Source organism: Molossus molossus, unplaced genomic scaffold, assembly GCF_014108415.1.
Source record: "Molossus molossus isolate mMolMol1 unplaced genomic scaffold, mMolMol1.p scaffold_m16_p_20, whole genome shotgun sequence".
NCBI classification, from domain to species: domain Eukaryota; kingdom Metazoa; phylum Chordata; class Mammalia; order Chiroptera; family Molossidae; genus Molossus; species Molossus molossus.
The window spans coordinates 37,344,822-37,358,534 of record NW_023425356.1 but is presented as its reverse complement, the minus strand read 5'-3'; the positions used below and the strand labels follow the sequence as shown (position 1 = coordinate 37,358,534).

Here is a 13,713-nt window from a genome sequence, read left to right as displayed (position 1 = left end):
GGTCTTATTTAGAAAATTATTTGTTGCTTTACATCACTCATTGAAATGTTCAATTACAGGAGCTAGAAAATGAAGATGGTGCCTATTAAATATTTAATTAAGGAGACTATTTTGCAGTCCATATTCACTGGGAAAATGTTTTTTTTCTCTAGTGGACGACTAAACTACCTCCATTTAGTCTCCAGAGTTTGTTAAATACAGAATCAGAAACCTCCATCCAGCTAACAGTAAACTGGATTGTAAAGGGCAGTGAATCAATAACAATAAAAAAAGAAAAACTTCAAGTCTTAATTTAAAACTATAGTGGAGGGAAAATTAAATTGAAACCAGCATACCTTATCCACACTTGGGAAATAATGAGCCAAATTACGTAAATACAGGGGTCAGGAAGGAATGTCTGTACACTGAATAAACTAGAAGTCATAGCAGGACTTTTACTTAAAAAGTGCCAGGACCTTAAAATAGCAAAAGTTCACTTGCTACCACAAATCAGAAAAGTACTATTCATTCAGTTCAATTTGCCTCCATTACACCTACTCTGTCTTTCAGAAAAAAAAAAAGGCAAATACACTCAAGTTTTTTATTGTAACCTAAAAGCTATAAAAGGCAGGAAGGCAGTAGTATAGCCCAAAATGTGCCTTAATTTACTAGCAATTACACTGCATATGAATTTGACACCCTAAAAGTAAAAAGGATTAGATCCCAAAGTAAAAATAGTCATTCAATAAACATTTAGGCCACATATAGAAGGGAGAAGGGGAAAAAAAACAACTGCTACACTAAATTTACAGACCTCACAACATAAAAAAGCATTACCAGATTTGGGCCCTATCATTCACCCACAGAAAAACACATTTTTACTACTACAAATTCAGTAATATACCAAAGCTAACAACAATTTAGAGATCTCACTAAATACTGTTTTTGTTTGATGCATCTTTGCCTATCTGGCAAAGAGTGATGCCTATCTGGTCTAATTATTATCTAATTTTTAATGTTAAGTATGAATTAAGGATATAACATAGAAGTTGATATCTATTTGATTTTTATTTATAAGTTTCTAATTAACCAACTATATAGAAAATTTGCTTTGGGGTACACATATGTAAAAAAAGATACACAAAAATAATCACAGAGTCCTCTGAAGAGTTAGGTACAGTCTCATGACTACTAAGTAGTTTCACTGGCACAACTTGCTTAGTGCCTATTTTCAGGTCCAATACCATGATACTATGGTATAATAATAATACATATTTGATTTTCATCCCTGGTTTTAGGCACAAAAGTTCTAAAACCCCTGGCATTTCCTGAGTGATAAGGGGTGAGACAAGTATCTTTTGTTCTTCATAAGCCCCTTTCCATACCTGAGCTTATGTTAATGAGGTGACTTTAGAAGGATGAAGACTAGTTATCACAAGAACCAACCTGATTAGACTTCCGGTCAAGATGGCGGGTAGGTAAACGCGGTATTGCGTCCTCCCACAAACACATCAAAGTTACAACTAAACTACAGAACAACCATCATTCAAAACCGCCTGAAATCAAGCTGAATGGAAGTCCGACAACTACGAAATTAAAGCAGCAGTCACATCCAGACTGGTAGGAGGGGCAGAGGCGCAAGGGGCGGCGGTGGCGCTACAGGCTGGTCCTACACCCACGTGTGGCGGATAAAAATCAGGAGGCTCCCACGGCTGGTACGGTCCTTCCTGAGGACTGAGGGGTCCCCGTCCCACACCAGGTGCCCCGCTCAGGGTTCCAGTGCCAGGAAGAGAAGTCCCCATAACTTCTGGCTGGAAAAACCAGCGGTAACTGAGGCTCAGGGAGGCTGAAGCGGCTGGAGCCCCAGGCAGCTCCTTAAAGGGCCCGCGCACGGACTTATCGGACTCTCTCCCTCTAAGCTTGGAGGGGAGGCAGCTCGAGGGGCGCCAGAGACATACAGGGAAGAACTGAGCTGTTTGGCACTGGAGCGAGGGCTGGAGAGGGGGCTTTCTCCGGGACAAACGTGCTGTCAGAGGCCTTTGTTCCTTTGGTGAGCCCTTCCCTGGGGCGGCAGACAGCCGCCATATCTGGGACTCCAGCAACCTGGCTCACACTGGTAGCCCCGCCCTGTTGACTCCCTGAGGCCCCGCCCCGCCCTGCCCCACCCAACTTTAAAGCCCACCCAACTTTAAAGCCCACCCAAGCTGTTGCCACTTGCTTAACCATAGGATTGGCCTGTCTTGGATCCTGCTTCAGGTGTTTCCTAAATTCTTTCAAACAAGCAGCATCTGGTCTCAGCTAGCCCCATACCTCTCATTAAGTAATACACTGAAACAAACACAGGGAGGCAGTCAAAATGAGGAGACAAAGAAACAGGTCCCAAATGAAAGAACAGAACAAAACCCCAATAAAAGAACTAAGCGAAATGGAGATAAGCAACCTAACAAATACTGAGTTCAAAATACTGCTTATAAGGATGCTCAATGAACTTAGTGAGAATCTCAGTGAACTTAGGGAGGGCCTCAAGAGCATAAAAAAGGACCAGTTAAAAATCATGGATACACAGAATTGAAGGAGGCATTAACTGAAATAAAGAATAATTTACACAGCTTCAATAATAGAGTACGTAAATCCAAGGAGCAAACCATCGATTTGGAATATCAGGAAGCAAAAAATGCCCAATCAGAACAGCAAAAAGAAAAAATAATCCAAAAAAATGAGGATAGTGTAAGGAGCCTCTGGGACAACTTCAAGCGTGCCAACATTCGCATCTTGGGGGTGCCAGAAGGAGAAGAGCGAGAACAAGAAATCGAAAACCTGTTTGAAACCATAATGGCAGAAAACTTTCCTGACTTGGTGAAGGAAACAGACATACAAGTCCAGGAAGCACAGACAGTCCCAAACAAGATGAACCCCAAGAGGCCCACACCAAGACACATCATCATCAAAATGCAAAAGGTTCAAGACAAAGAGAGAATCTTAAAAGTAGCAAGAGAAAGGCAGCTAGTTACCTACAAGGGAGTTCCCATAAGGCTGTCAGCTGATTTCTCAAAAGAAACTTTGCAGGCCAGAAGGGAGTGGCAAGAAATATTCAGAGTGATGAAAAGCAAGAACCTATACCCAAAATTACTCTATCCTGCAAAGCTGTCATTTAGAATCGATGGATATATAAAAACTTTCCCAGACAAGAAAAAGTTAAAGGAGTTCATCACTACCAAACCGTTATTATATGAAATGATGAAGGGTCTTTTTAAAGAAAATGATAAAATGTATGAACAAACAAAATGGCAATGAATACAGATCTATCAACAATGGAATCTACAAACAAAATGAACAGAAACATTCTCATAGACACAGAGAACATTTTGTTGGTTGCCAGTTGGGAGGTGGGTTGGGGGAATGGGTGGAAAAGATGAAGGGATTAAGAAGCACAAATTCATTGCTAGACTGACAAACCTCAAAGGGAAAGGGGTTGGGGGGGTGGGAAGAAATAAACCAAAGAACTTATATACATAACCAATGGACACAGACAATAGTGTGGGAAAAGGTGGGAGGGGGGCGAGAGTGGGGAGGAGGGGGTCGATGGGGGAAAAATGTGGAACATCTGTAATACATTTTACATCCAACAATAAAGATTTTTTAAAAAAAGAACCAACCTAATTAGTGTTGGGACTTTCAACCTCAACCCCCATCCTCCAGGGAGGGTAGAGGAGCTGGAGACTGAGATCAATCACCAATGGCTAATGATTTAATTAATTATGCTTACCTAAGGGAACCATTGTAAAAGTCCTAAACAAAGGAGTTTGGAGAAATTCTGGGTTGGTGAACACTTTGAGGTGCTGGGAGTGGTGTTAACATGGAATCTCCAAGCCCTTTCTCCATACTTTTACCTTATGCATCTCTTCCATTTGGCTGTTCCTGAGTTGTATGTTTTGTAATAAACTGGTAACAGCAAGTAAAGTGTTTCTTGAGATGTGAGTCATTATAGCACATTACTGAACCCAAGGTATGGATCCTGGGAACCGCCCCCCCACCCCGATTCATGGCTAGTTGGTCAAAAGTATGGGAGGTCCAGACTCATGACTGCCATCTGAAGTGGGGGGCAGTCTTGTGGGGCTGAGCCTGTACTTAACCTGTGGAGTCTGTGCTAATTCTGGGTAGTTATGAATAAGTGTTCACAGAGAAGTGGTGTAGAAAATCCACACAGCTGGTGTCAGGAGTGCTGTGGGTAGAGCAACAAATGTTCCCTTAAACGTATAGTGTGAACTAATATCAGGCATGGTACAGCTCCAAAAAAAATTCATTCACTTGTTAGAAAGGTAAGACAAAACTAAAAACATATAAAATGGTATATACACAAAAATTATATAGCACAGACTATGAGTGCAGGAACCATTTAGAAGAGGGCTGTAACGCTGTATAAGATCAGTAGGAAAAGTTTGAAGAAGGACATGTAACTAGAGTCCTGCATTCAATAAGACTGGATAAGCCAAGAAAGAGGAGGGCTTTTATAGAAAGGTAGAACATGTTTTGAGAAGAAGGTGGTATAGGGTATGGGTTGGTAGGTATGGAACCAGAGACTCGGAATCTTTATGCAGATCCCCAGTTCAGCAGAAGTTAAGATTTGTAGTAAGGTGAGACCAGGTTAAACATGAGACAAATATATGGCATGCATTAGCCTATATACTCTTCTACCTCTTAAGATCTGCTTCTGAAATATAGGATTTAAACCGTAATAGTTTTAAGAGTAACAGTATGTCCTTTGGAAACGTACATGGCATCAAGCTCCAGATCAAAATGAAGTCTCTAAATCACATACACTGTTGAAACCTGTGCCTATCAGATACTGTTACAGGCGCAATAACCTGGTTTTTATTTAATAGGAAAGGAATAAAGAAAAGACCAGACAATGTAGGCATGTTATTTGTTCAGCTTTGCCAGGAAGCTGCAGTTAATACTCCAGGTCTATTCCCCACATGGGGAAAGGGTCTGGACAAAAGCAATTTAGAGGCATGCCCAATAGGGTATAAATGACATGAGAGGCACCTACATGCCTTAGGAGGTGCCTACTTGTCCATCACACCTGGAAACAAGTCAGTGGCTAGAATAGGTGTAGCTACTGCAGACTCGAAACCTATGAATATTTAATCTCCTATACAAAGGAAAGCTGCCCTTCTGCCCTCCCACTCTTTCTACAATGCCCTACACCCTCCGTGTGGCTCACGGCCATGTGGAACTCCATATAATGGACTAATGTACTGACTATACTAACCCTAATCTGAACCTAGCTACATCATGGAACGGACACTCTGGACTTTGGCTTTACTTCTGGCTTTGCTAAACCCTCTTCCAGGACTAGACTGAGGGACATGGGACTTTATAACCCCAGTAGTATAATTCCATGCCAATAAAAACCATCCATTCTCCCATGCAAGTCTTAGAAAATTCATTTTCTAAAGATGTCTTAAGAACTTCCTGCCCACGAGTGTCAGAGACATCTGGCTCCCTCTTCCCTCCAGCATCAATACATTATTTATTACATAGTTTTCATCTGCATCGTTTACCTGACAATGAGCCATTAAGTGACCAGTCAAGATTAGCAGCAATTATGCAGCCAATTTAGCACCAAGGAAGAAATGATGGCAAAAGTTTATCTAAATACATGTAGAGTAATCCCAAGCAAACAGAAGAAACACTAATGATCTACAGAGCTAAAAATCTTCAATACGGCACAATTAAGACTATACTTCTAAAACCACCTTGACTCCATTGTCACTCTCTATACCCTTTATCCTGCATTACTTTTGTTCTTGTATTTATCACACCCTGACATAGTATTATTTATTTATTATTTATTCAGAGATTTTGTTTATTCAATATTTTACCCCTAATACTTAGAAAAATGCCTGGAACACATTAGATGCTCAATAAATATTTACTGAATTAATGAAAATCATAGTTGTTGAGAGACTACTTCTGTAGTCATTGAAGTTTCTTGATGTTCTTCTGTATGAAGAAATAATATGCTCCAAGAATCTAAGAAACAGTGCTACAAAGAATAGATACTGCAAGCAATGGATTCGTTTCTCTAATAAAATAGCAAACTTCACATATGTTCAATGTATGGGCTGGTCTTCCTACTTCTGTAAACCAAAAAAAAAAAAGAACAAAAAACCCTAAAAGATAAAAGGTAACTGGAAAATGTAGAGAATGGAGCCCTGGCTGGTTTGGCTCAGCGGTTAGAGGATCAGCCCACGGACCAAAGAGTTGCAGGTTCTATCCCCAGTCTGGGCATGTACAGGAGGCAACCGATAGATGTTTCTCTCACATCAATATTTTTCTCTCTCTCTCCTTCTCAAAAGACAAACAACACAAAAAACAATCCAACAGAATGAAGAAAGATTTTAAAAAATGATTTCAAGAGACAGTACGAGATACAGAGGCAAAGAAAAGGCAACAAATGAATAGCAGGCATCTCCAAAGAAGAAAAACAAAGCAGAACAAAAGAAATATTAAACACTATTACTGAAGCAAACTTTTTAGAAATAAAAATGGACTTTTATAGTAAAGAACACTATTCAACTGGAAAAATTTACCTAGAAAAATCACCACTTAAGTACAGGGTGGGGCAACAGTAGGTTTACAGTTGTGAGTACACGAAAGTTTATTGTATCATTAGTGATTGTATTATTTTTCACATGAACTGTAAACCTACTTTTGTCCCACCCAATATAGCCTGGGAAAGCTATTGGCTATTAAAGGAAAAACATCCTTTGGGCATCCAGGCAAAATGACCAAATCTTTATAAAAGGGAAAGAAAATCAGACTGAAATCAGACAACAACAGAATAACATATTTAAGGTACTCAGAGAGAAAGATGACCCTAGGATTTTATATCAAATCAAGTTAATCTTTAAAAATAAAAGCTATAAAGACAAACTGGTATTAAGTATGCAAGAACTCATCAAGTAATGTTCCCATGAGCCCTTCTACTAAAAAATGAGCTCCAGCCCTGGCCAGTTTGGCTCAGCGGTTAGAGCGTCGGCCTGCGGTCCAGAGAGACCCGGGTTCGGTTCCCGCTAAGGGCATGTACCTCGGTTGCAGTTTGTCCCTGGCCCTGGTTGGGTCGTGAGGGTGGCAGCCACTCGATGTGTCCCTTTCACATCGATGTTTCTCCCTCTCTCTTTCCCTCCCACTCTATCTATACAAAAAAAAATGGGGAAAAAAAAAAAAATGAGCTCCAAATTACCAAGAAATGGCTAGAGAAACTGTGACATAACAAATTATGGTAAATATTAAATGTTACCTGTAGAACTAATAACAAGTGATGGGCATAAAGGAGACAGAATAGTATGCAATTAGTTATATGTTCTAATTGTGTAGGTATCATACAACTCTCTCAAAAACAGGGAATTGGGGGACGGGATGGGAAAGAGTATATGGAAAGTAGAAGCCATATAAGTATTTACTGTGAGAGTAAAAGGATATTACTTTTATTTCAGAATATAGGGAAGAAGGAAGTAAGGAAGAGACTACTTGCTAATTTCAGTATTATTCATTCTAGGGAACCAATAAACTAACTACAAGAGACAGCTAAGGGTATCATATAAAGGTATCAGTATAAACCATAAGAACAAATATCTACTTCTTCCAAAATACCAAAAATGGTATCATTTAAGAAAAAAAGGGAGAATAAAAATAATGTAGTTTTAAAAACTGTGCTGAGTTCTGTGCATACATTATCCCATTCAATCTTTACACAAATCTATTTTACCCCAGTTTTATAAAGGAAGATGCAGAGAAATTAAGCAGCAGGAGCATACATGTAGAAAAGTATCAAAGCTGGGATTTTGTAGGTCTGTCACCAGATTCATTTCCATTTCACCATGATTTACAATGATAATTCTCTTGTGTGTTAGAATTTTTACATATAAACTTTTGTTACATTTAACTAAGGCACATATGTACATATATAATTATACCTTTAGAAACTCATTTATTAGATCTAAAATAAAAAGAGATGACTAGTTGAATTATTTAGAAGATCTAATTTCCTGTTGTTAAAATGAAGCTCAAAAGGTATGAATTAAATCCCATGAGAATTTGTATATATCTACTTTAGGGCCATAGACTATATCTAGGAGAGGCAGTAAAAGTTTTAATAATTAAGAGGAGGACTTTTGGTGCAATATCGAGTTGTAAACCTGATTCTGCCACTTAAAATTTGTTGGGAAGAATTTTTAATCTCTTTTAGCTTAATCTAAACTTATCTATAAAATGTAAACAATACCTACTTTATAGTGTTACTACTATAAGGATTGAGATGATGAATAAAGCGGTTGCTACGATCTCTAGAACATAAATGCTTAATAAATGGTAGGTATTGTTATTACCATTAATGTAATTCATTAAACATAATCAGTAGTCTTATAGATAAATGCCACTGGGCATATATGGCAAATACATTAAATTCTCTAGAAAAACACTTCTTTGTGCTTGCCTGCAGATTTTAGGTCATTAATATCTTAAAAATATAAAAGTCATATTTGTAGCAGTAGGCAAGAGTCCTTTGACTTTTGCTTTTTCAGAAATAAAAATGGACTTTTATAGTAAAAAACACTATATTCATCTGGGAAAATTTACCTAGAAAAATCACAACTTACATACATGGTGACTTTAACTTTTCCCCTCAAAACCCTGCTTATTTTAATTTATTTTTTTAACCATTTTTTTTTCTTTATTGGTTTTAGAGAGAGAGGAATGGAGAGGGAGAGAGAGATAAGAAACATCGATGAGAACATCGATTGGCCGCCTCCTGCATGCCCCACAGTGGGGATCTGGCCCACAACCTGGGCATGTGCCCTGACTGAAAACTGACCTGGCGACCTCTTGGTACATTGGTCAATGCTCAACCACTGAGCCACACCAACCAGGCAAACCTTGCTTATTTTAATAATAAGAAATATCTAAACAGAAAGTGTCATTTTGAGTATTCTCAGAGCATTTTTTTTTTTTTTTATCCTCACCCGAGGATATTTTTCCATTTTTTGTACAGATAGAGTGGGAGGGAGAGAGAGAGAGAAACATCGATGTGAAGAGACACATCGAGTGGCTGCTACCCGCACGACCAACCAGGGCCGGGGACAAACTGCAACCGAAATACGTGCCCTTAGCGGGAACCGAACCCAGGTCTCTCAGGACCGCAGGCCGACGCTCTAACCGCTGAGCCAAACTGGCCAGGGCTTCTCAGAGCATTTTAACTAGATGTTTGAGGAAACAAAAATAAAACCCATGTATATAGTAAAAAAAAACAAAAACAAAACAATGATTATCAAGACTAGATGTATAAAAACTTATACAAAAGAAACACTAAACATATGAGTATATTTTACAGCTATAATTGAATCTTTACAACAGTTTCATAGAGGAACATAAGTGATATAAATTTTCTACCTGAATTCAATCTAAAGAGTTCTAATATTCAAGTATCAAGTGAGACAGTGCCAATCTGATTCTATTGAGCAAAGTGTAGATGATGTTAATATTAAAACCACATATTTACCTTTTTGTTGTTATTAATTCTCAGGTGAGGATATTTTTCCATTGATTTTTTAGATACAGTGGGAAGGAGCACTGGCCGGTTTGGCTCAGCGGTTAAGAGTGTCGGCTCACCGACCAGAGTCTCCTGGGTTCGGTTCCCGCTAAGGGCACACGTACCTCGGTTGCAGTTTGTCCCCGGCCCTGGTTGGAGTCGTGTGAGTGGCGACCAGTCAATGTGTCTCTCTCACATCGATGTTTCTCTCTCTCTTACTTCCTCTCTGTCTCCCACTCTATCTGAAGATAAATGCAAAGATGTCTTCGGATGAGGATAAAAAAAAAAGACACAGTGGGAGGGAAAGAGGGATAGGGAGGGAGAAACATCTATGTTAGAGAGACACATGGATTAGCTGCCTCCCATACGAACCATCCAGGGCTGGGGATCAAACCTGGAACCCAGGGACATGCCCTTGACTGAGAATCAAACCTGGGACCCTTCGGGCCAACACTCTAACCACTGAGCCAATCTGGGGGATGTTTGAATGCAGTTACGGCTAGATAAAATTAGTTAGGGAAGGCTTAATGGAAGAACTGGTCCTGCCTATATAATACATTTTTATTACCAAGTTTCCAATGATTCTGAGGAGTTGTCACTCAATGGCATTTAGAGCAAGAAGACTATTCCTCCTTAGTCTCAACTAAAAAGATGTGCTCCAGAGATGGGACTTCTGAAATGGGAGGGTGAGGACCTTGGTGAACTTGCTACCCCCAAGAAGCAATTTGGACTAGCAGAAAAAAGAATAAGTGAATGTGAAGACAGGTCAATAGAGCCTGGCCATTGTGGCTCAGTGGACTAAGCTTCGTCCCATGGACTGAGAGGTCCTAGTTTGATTCCCAGTCAGGGCACATGCCCGGGTTGTGCACTCCATCCCCAGTAGGGGGTGTGCAGGAGGCAGCCGAATAAAATTTCTCTCTTTCCCGTCCTCTCTAAAAAATCAATAAAAAGAAACATATTAAAAAAAAAAAAAAAAGCCCTGGCCAGTTTGGCTCAGCGGTTAGAGCGTCGGCCTGCGGTACAGAGAGACCCGGGTTCGGTTCCCGCTACGGGCACGTACCTCGGTTGCAGTTTGTCCCCGGCCCTGGTTGGTCGTGCGGGTGGCAACCACTCGATGTGTCCCTTCACATCGATGTTTCTCTCTCTCTCTCTCTTCCTCTCTCTCCCTCCCGCTCTGTCTGAACAAAAAAATGCAAAAATGTCCTCGGGTGAGGATAAAAAAAAAAAAAAAAAAGGTGAATAGAAATTTTACATTTTGAGGTGAAGGAGAAAAAAGAATGAATAAAAATGAAGAGCTTTAGCCCAGGCCAGTTTGGTTCAGCAGTTATAGCACTGGCCCACAGACCAAAGAGTCACAGCTTCGATTCTGGTCCAGGGTGCTACCTCAGTTGTAGTTCAGTCCCTAGCCTGGTCAGGGGTATGCAGGAGGTAACCAACTGATGTGATCTCACATTGATGTTTCTCCACCCCGCCACCCACTCTGTCTGAAAATAAATGGAAAAATATCCTCTGGTGAGAATTAAAAAAATAAATAAAGAGCTTCAGAGACCTGTAAGACACCATCAATGATACCAACACAGAGATACTGGGAGCCTCAGAAAGACAGGAGAAAGAGGCAGAAAAAATATCTGATGAAATAATGGCTACAAAAAACTCAACTTTGATGAAAATTATTAATTCACACAATGAATTCTTTTTTTTTTTTTTTTTTTTGCCCATTAAAAATGCATTTTATGCCCTGGCCGGTTTGGCTCAGCGGTTAGAGCGTCGGCCTGTGGTCCTGAGAGACCCGGGTTCGGTTCCCGCTAAGGGCATGTACCTGGGTTGCAGTTTGTCCCCGGCTCTGGTCAGTCGTGCGGGTAGCAGCCACTCGATGTGTCCCTTTCACATCGATGTTTCTCTCTCTCTCTGTTCCTCTCTCTCCCTCCCACTCTACCTGAACAAAAAAAAAAAAATGGAAAAAAAAAAAATGCATTTTATTATAATTCCTTATGAAGTTAAAATAGAGGCAGACTCTTCTAAATAAAGGTTTGTAAAACAACAAAGGTCCATTCCACTGAAAATCAAATCATCTAAAATATTTAAAAATTTAAGATAACAAACAGGATCCTCAGACAGCATTCCAGCTTCTGGCATGCAATCCTCCTACAATTATAGCTATAGGGATTATATCAACTTCTGAATTCTCAGGTGGAGAAAGATGAGCCAAGTGATTTCTTAAAGTAGCAAAACTGATCATTGCTCTTAACTTTCTGGTTAATTGTCTCTCCAATGTATAAATTTGCTATTTTTAGTTTTTTTTGGGTGCCACCTTGTTTATTTGCATCATTTTCTATGCTTATTCTTACAGGAGCTGGATGTCTCAACCCTAATGTTACAATCAGTGGGACGGTATCGAAACTCATAAAATCCTTGATACGCCAAGGTTACAGGAGACACTGATCTCCTAGAAACACTTCTTCAGGTGCCATGGTAGATTATTATCAAATGCAGTTGACTTGACTCTGACCAGGAACAGAGAGGGGCTGCATCGTACATACACTGGTTGTTCTCCAGAGCAAGTCCAAATCAGCGAAAAAAGGAGGTGCAGGCCTCCAAACACCAGAAAAACCTTCATCTGGCCAGATCCCAAGGCAACATTCATGATGCATTCTTTTTTAAAAATGTTTTTTCTTTATTGATTTTAGAGACAGGGAGAGGGAGAGATAGAAACATCAATGACCGAGAACATCTAATAGGCTGCCTTCTGCATGCCCCTACTAGGGATTGGGCCCACAACCTGGGCATGTGCTCTACTGGGAATTGAACTGGCGAATTCTTGGTGCATGAGTTAACACTCAACCACTGAGCCACACCTGTCGGGCTACACAATGAATTCTTAGTTGGAGCTCAATGAATAAAGACAAAGAGATCCATCCACATCTAGACACATCATAATCAAGTGAGAAGTCAAAGACAAAGAGAAAATGTTCAAGGTAGCAAGAGAAAGTAACATCACATACAAGCGATCCTAAATAAGATTAACAACTGCCTTGTCACCAGAAAACCATGATCTCCAGAACACTAGTGGGATGACATCTTCAAAGTGTTGAAGAAAAAGAGCTTTTAGCCAAGAATTTTGTATCCAGCTAAACTTTCCTTCAAAAAATAAAGGAGAATTTAAGACATTTCCAGAAAACAAACACTGAAAGAATTCATCTTTAACAGACTTACCCTACAAGAAATACTCAAGGAAATCCTTCATACTGAAATGAATGGACACTATATGTAACTTGAATCCAGAGGAAGAAATAAAGAGCATGGGTAAAGGTAACTACATAGGTAAATATAAAAAACAATATAAATGTTTATTTATAACTCTATGTTTTACAAGGGAACCACATAAAGCAATAATTTAAAAATCCTTTTGGTGGGCATATAATATATAAAGAACTAATTTGTATGACAATAATACCACAAAGTAGTGGGGAGGGAATGGAGGTATATTGGACCAAAGTTTTGAATATTACTGATTTTAAGTTAGTATTCAATCAAACTAGACTGTTTTAAGATGCTAATTGCAATCCCCAGGGTAACTACTAGGAAAATAAGTCAAAAACTATAGTTAAAGAAACACGGGAATTAAAAGAACATGGAACCCTAGAAAATACCTATTTACATAAAAGGCAGTGATGGAGGAGTAAAAGAACAAAAAAGATATAAGACATATAGAAAACAACAAAATGGAAGATGTAAATTCTACCTTATCAGTAATTACTTTACAAATAAATGGATTACACATGCCAGTCAAAAGACAGATCTTGTCAAAACTGATTTTTAAAAAACCATGATCCAACCACATACTGTTTACAAGAAACACAATTTAGATTCAAAGAAACAAACATATTAAAAGTAAAAGAATGAAAAAGATTTATCATGCAAACAGTACCCAAAGGAGAACTGAGTGGCCATACTAAATTAAGACAAAATAAACACACAGAAACTCGTACTATAGTTATAATGGTAAAAACCATCCATAAGGAAGACATAACAATTATAAACATATATCGTTAACAACAATAGGGTCCCAGAAATACATGAAGCAAAAACTGACAGAATAAAAGAGAAATAGATGAATTAATGATAATAGTCAGACTTCAGTA

At 39.1% G+C, this 13,713-nt stretch overlaps 1 protein-coding gene across 3 annotated transcripts in view; it reads right to left on the bottom strand.

Annotated features, from left to right (window-relative positions):
- The window catches only part of PPP2R5A (protein phosphatase 2 regulatory subunit B'alpha), a 72,981-nt gene that overhangs the window by 23,044 nt on the left and 36,224 nt on the right, over nt 1-13,713 (bottom strand). The window lies entirely within an intron of this gene.